Source organism: Clytia hemisphaerica, unplaced genomic scaffold (assembly GCF_902728285.1).
Source record: "Clytia hemisphaerica strain Z4C2 unplaced genomic scaffold, Clytia hemisphaerica genome assembly, whole genome shotgun sequence".
NCBI classification, from domain to species: domain Eukaryota; kingdom Metazoa; phylum Cnidaria; class Hydrozoa; order Leptothecata; family Clytiidae; genus Clytia; species Clytia hemisphaerica.
Window position 1 is genome coordinate 1,112,954 of NW_027103598.1, and position 5,975 is coordinate 1,118,928.

At 38.7% G+C, this 5,975-nt stretch overlaps 1 long non-coding RNA gene across 1 annotated transcript; it reads right to left on the reverse strand.

Moving 5' to 3' along the window:
- Positions 1-2,602: 2,602 nt before the first annotated feature.
- LOC136801974 (uncharacterized) lies at positions 2,603-3,586 on the reverse strand. The gene is made up of 3 exons (XR_010845934.1): positions 3,469-3,586; positions 3,089-3,189; positions 2,603-2,689 (listed from the first exon to the last, which is right to left on the reverse strand). It is a non-coding gene; the product is annotated as an uncharacterized lncRNA (long non-coding RNA).
- Between the last annotated feature and the right edge of the window lie 2,389 nt (positions 3,587-5,975).

Below are 5,975 nucleotides of genomic sequence, written 5' to 3' on the forward strand. Positions count from 1 at the left end.
TATCAGCCATAAAGGCAATCTTCTCTTCTCTGAATCGAATCAAAACGCCCAACAGATCATTAGTCAAATCTGAACCTTGCAGAAGCAAATCATTCAAACCAACACCACCTGTGGAAGAACTACAGTCCCAAACAACTCTCAGTTTGCTCTTTCTGGGATGGTACACACCATGGTGAGGAATAAACCAATTCTTTCCTTCTGGATAATCACATGAAACTTTCCTGGCATATCCCTATTCTAACAAAGTCGACACAGAAGATTTGTAATCCTTCTTGAACTTCTTATCTTTCTCAAACCTTCTTTTCAAACCAAACAAACGTCGTTCAGCATTTTTGAAGTTATCCCCAATGGAAGCATTCTTATCTCTGAATGGCAGAGGGATCACGTAATGGCCATCGACTTTCTCAACATCAGAATTCATTATTTCCATAAACTTTAAGTCATCTTGAGATACTTCGTCACCTTCAACAGGTGGAACACTTTCGATTTCATACAATTTTTTCAACATTTTCTCAACACCATTGTCTTTCACAGAAACTCTATGGCAACTGAAAGCAGGAGAATCAGAATTCAAAGGGCCAACAATACACCACATCCAAGGCATAAGGGCCTTTATTCTCACTAGGAATCACTTTGATAGGCTCGATCAATCTTGGACGATTAGAACCAATTAATATGCCAACTTTTCCTCCAAAACATTCAGAAATCTGATCAGAAATTTTACTCAAATAAGGCCATTTCTCTAATGATTCAGAAGACAATCTCACATCGCCATCAATATCTAGATTTTCTCTTGTGTACACAGTGGTTAACTTCAACCAATTTTTATTATTGATGTTTCTCACAAGCAGAACTTCAACTTTCTTCACGTCTTCAGAACAACAGCCATCAATTGTCTTGATGGTAATATTTGTCTCAACAAAATCTGAACAGAAAGTTTTCAACAGAGCTTCATCATGTAAGAACCCTGACTACATGCATCTAACAAGGCAAAGGTCTTCACTTCTCGTTTTGTCTTTGGATGAGTTAGAAAAACAGGCACAACACACATGCTGTCTGCAGATTCGCCAGACACTAATGCTGAAGTTATAGCCACACTCTGAGATGTTGTAGTTGGCACTGATGATGAAACAGGTGTAGATCTTGGATTGTCAGAAGTTGGAGAATCGGTTTTAGGTGGGGCTCTAGACTTTGGAACATAACCATGCATAGATGTAGGATGGTTTTTCTTGCATATTTTACAGACACAAATGTTCTCGCAGGCTGTCACAATATGATTTTTTAAAAAACAACCAAAACAGAGACGAAACCTCATTAACAAATTGATCTTATCTCTTATAGACTTCTCTTTAAAAAGTGGACAATACTCAATATCATGATCAGATTCACAGAGACGACACTTTATTTCAACACCGGTATGATAATTGCTAAAACCTTTGTTCGGACCCGAAGAAGGTGTTCTATTGAAAGGTGAATTTTTATCATTCAACAGTTTTCTTTGTTCTAGAGCTTCTTTCGAAAACAATGGATCACTCCACAAAGTCAATTCTTCTTCAACAAATGAAATCGGATCAGGTCGGGTTAGCGTAGTACATGGGTATAACCCGGACAGTGAAAGTGACTGTCCCGCTTTGCGCCCAACAACAATTTTACTGACCAAAAGATTTCCGTCACTTTCGACTGTCCCGCGTCACACCCAAAACGACTTTTTTCGACTGTCCCGCTTCGTACCCAAGACGACGATTGTCGACTGTCTCGCTTCGTACCCAAATCGGAATTACGCCACACCCTTCCACTGTCCCGCTTCGTACCCAAATCGGAATTACGCCACACCCTTCCACTGTCCCGCTTCGTACCCAAATAAGAATTGAGCCACACCCTTTCACTGTCCCGCTTCGCACCCAAATCGGAATTATGCCACACCTTTCCACTGTCCCGCTTCGTACCCAAATCCGAATTATGCCACACCCTTCCACTGTCCCGCTTCGGACCAACATAAGAATTGAGCCACACTCTTTCACTGTCCTGCTTCGCACCCAAATCGGAATTATGCCACACCCTTACACTGTCCCACTTCATACCAAAATCAGAATTACGCCACACCATTCCACTGTCCCGCTTCGTACCCAAATCGGAATTACGCCACACCCTTTCATTGTCCCGCTTCGCACCCAAATCGGAATTGTGCCACACCCTTCCACTGTCCCGTTTCGTACAGCACCCAAATCGGAATTATGCCACACCCTTCCACTGCCCCGCTTCGTACCCAAATCGGAATTACGCCACACCCTTCCATTGTCCCGCTTCGCACCCAAATCGGAATTATGCCACACCCTTCCACTGTCCCGCTTCGTACCCAAATAAGAAATGAGCCACACCCTTTCACTGTCCCGGATCGGAATTATGCCACACCCTTCCACTGTCCCGCTTCGTACCCAAATCCGAATTACGCCACACCCTTCCACTGTCCGGTTTGTGTAAATAAATATAGAAGAAAAAAATCAAAATTGAATATCCCTGGTAGAAATAGATTTAAATAAATCTTTATTCTGTTAAAAGAACACCATAAAAAGCCAAAATACAATTGTGAATTAATTCCAGGTGAATAACGAATGAGAATCATTGTGGATAATCAACATTGATGCGAGTGATTATATTGTCAAATGGGGCATCCAATCCATACCAATCTCTTGGGAAAAAAAAGAAGATTAAATTCAAAAAATAAGACTAATTTCTTTCAAGTTTCTAGACGACTGAAACGTTAATTCCATTTGACAAAAAAGTTATGAGTTTGCCAGGTTATTTCTTTTCCCTATAAATTAGGGAAAGTTTTTGAAACTTTGAAATGATTTGAAACTTTGTAACATTTGATAAACCTTATCAAAAGAGCTTGCACTAATTTTTTGAATTAAAGATCAAGTCTAGATTAGGCTTATTGATTATTGTGAAACATGGCATGAAAACCAGTAAAAATCTCTTTGTTTAAAATTTGGGATATTACAGGTACCCGCCAAAAAGCTTGGAACTAATTAGGTTAAATCAATCTAAGTTTAAAAAAAAGTAATGCATAAAAAATCAAAAAAAGTACCTCCACATAAATTCCTCCATGTAGCTAGTAAGGAATTGGAGCTTGATTCCCTTCATTGCTTTGAGCTTAAACTTGAATCTGTTCCAATATGATTCGATATGCTGAAAGCGAATTCATAAGATTTGAGTTAGAATTTTATTCAGTTTTAGATCTCCAGAAAAGCGACAGTACGGAATGACCTAAAATAGCTAGTAACAACTACCTTATCGGGAAAATTTTCGTCGGGGAAAAATATTCGTCACTTGGCTAAAACTTTGTCACTCTTCCCTGACGAAGTTTTCCCCGATAAGGTACCCATAGCTTCTAAAAAAGTCAAGCCTTATTATGTAAAGAATTTATTGATTTGGTTTTGAAAATTTAGGCTAGGTACATGGTCTTACTTGTGTGTGTGCACCAGTTTGAGGATCCACAAAGTGGTAGGTGTGGTTGACAGTGTCGTGCTGTATACAGTTTGGGACAAACTGTTGCAATCGATTGTAAGCTCGCCACTGGTCGCTATGGATGACAGTGTTTGGGTTTACAACATTATTAATAATCCCAGTTAGAGTTGGTCGGTTTCAGCGGTTGACTATTTCCATGTCGAATGAATGAAAAAGAATGGCAACAATCGATGAAAATCCACTGAAAATGCTGGAAAATATGGATCCTGTACCGCCAAAAAATGCTTCACGAATGAAATAATAAAGGATAATGACATGTTACAATGTAGGAAATGCCAGAGATTCGTTCATTATGCTTGTTCGGAGCTTCCCGCATACCAAATTGAGCTTTGTCTGCAATACAAAAGCCGACGCTTCGAATGTAAAAAATGTGTTACAGTCACGCCAATACTTTTGGAAAAAATCAAAACAAGTAAGCAAAGAGTCAGAAGTAACCAAATAACGCAAACAATAACGGAAGCAGAATGTCAAGATGGAGGTCAGCAAATATTTGAATCTGTTTTCAACACTAGATTGCATAATCTAGAGAAGAAAATGGAGGAACTTATAGCTATGAACAAAGAAGACGTCGCTAAAGAACCAAAAGGGGCAACATATGCAGATATCACAAAGGAAGAGGTGAAGAAACAGGAGGTTATCATCAAGAAATTTATCAAAAATGAAAAAGAAGAAAGAGAAGAAGATCGCTGGAAGAACTTAACTAGATGTAACATCATTGTCCATCATTTAGGTGAAAATAAAGATGAGAACAAAGAGGAACAGCGGGCCGGTGACAAAGATTACGTGGAAGAAGTTGTAGGAAATCGTATGGGATTAAAGATAAATGTTGTCACTGCAGAACGAATCGGTGCTCGATAGGATGATATGTTCAAGACGAAAAGATGGCGGCCATTGAAAGTAACGTTGGCCAATGAAGAAGACAAGAAAAGAATTATGGCATCAGTCCATAAACTAAACGAAGATAATTTCAGTGTAACAGATGACTTCTCCAAGAAAGAACGTGAAACCATTAAAGAATGGCATGAAAAAGCTAAAGAGAAAACGAAGAATGAGAAGGAGGAATGCTGTGTATGAAAAGTGAGAGGTAGCCCTCGGGCTAAGCTCTACTTTAAGAAAATATGTAAAAAGACCGTTATTGATGAACTGTAAATTTGAATTAGATTGTTTCATAGAGGTCAATAGACCTGCGAAATATACTCCTATAATATGTTAATATGTTATGTATCCTTTGACTGGAGTGAAACACGTATCCACTAACCCGAAAACCCAAACAGGTTGCGCTCTTCTCCCAACTCCTCCCTAAAGATTATAACCAAAAATTATATATAGCTAGCACTAAGCATTCAACAACTAGAGATAAAAAGCATTCTTTAGACACCGATCCTTCGACTTTAATAAAACCTAGCAAGTAGCCAGATAGCTGATATTACGGCAAAATTTCATCACTCCACAATTCCTGGTTGATGGGGAAATGGCCGAGAAAGGTGCACCGCGGTATTAAATGTTCAAATTTTCGAAAAAAGTCTGTTTTAAAAACTTTTATTAGAAATTGATGAGCATGCAGCTTTGAAAAGATTTCACGTATTTGTTCCTTACAAACTAGCAAACTAAATCAATTGAGTGATCTTGAATCACGGCGATCTGAGTTTTAATCTTTGATCCGCGCGGCATGCAAACTTAGACTATATCGGTGCCGGTAAAAACTGCATAATCGGAAAATTTGCAATCTCAGCAAAATTACGGTTTGTAGCTGGTTCCTAAGGAATTTTGCGGCTCAGTCGGACTCAGCCGGAGTAAACCTTTATACTCTCTGACCAGTTTCTAGCTTTCCGTATTATATTATTATAACATGTTCTCCCGTATTTCTTTGAACATGTGATGTTACGATGCGTAGTTAGCATATAGTACATAATGCCGTTTTAAGATCATTTACATGCTGAATCGGACTGTGCCGTTGGTCTTTGCAAGTGTTTTTTGGTTTTTGTTTTGAATTTTAATTCTTATACAACCATGGATTTCAAGCAAATTTTCCTTGATTCGTGCAAAGATTTTAAATTAACTGTCACCTCAAAGCTTAAAGAGTTGAATAACTTTCGTGTTTCAAGCTTAGACGTTGTTAAAACTTTAAAAAGCCAGTCAACTCATCAACAAGTTTTTAAAGGCTGTTTCAAAGAAGGTGAGCTCAGTACTTTGAGGCTAATATGGAAAGTTTTTGGCAGTGAGTCAATCATGAGGGTTAACGAGCATGATAATGATTTGGAACGTGGCGATCTTGTCATCCCGGTCTGCAAGCTTCCCCCTTTAACTGAGTCTCAAAGAATGAAAATATTTGTTCCCAGTGACATTGATGATTTGGGGGAAGCAAACATTCCACTGGATGAATTATTCCAGTTTGATCCAAAAGTATTGCCTGAGGAACGAGTTGTAAACTTTACAATTTCAACGCG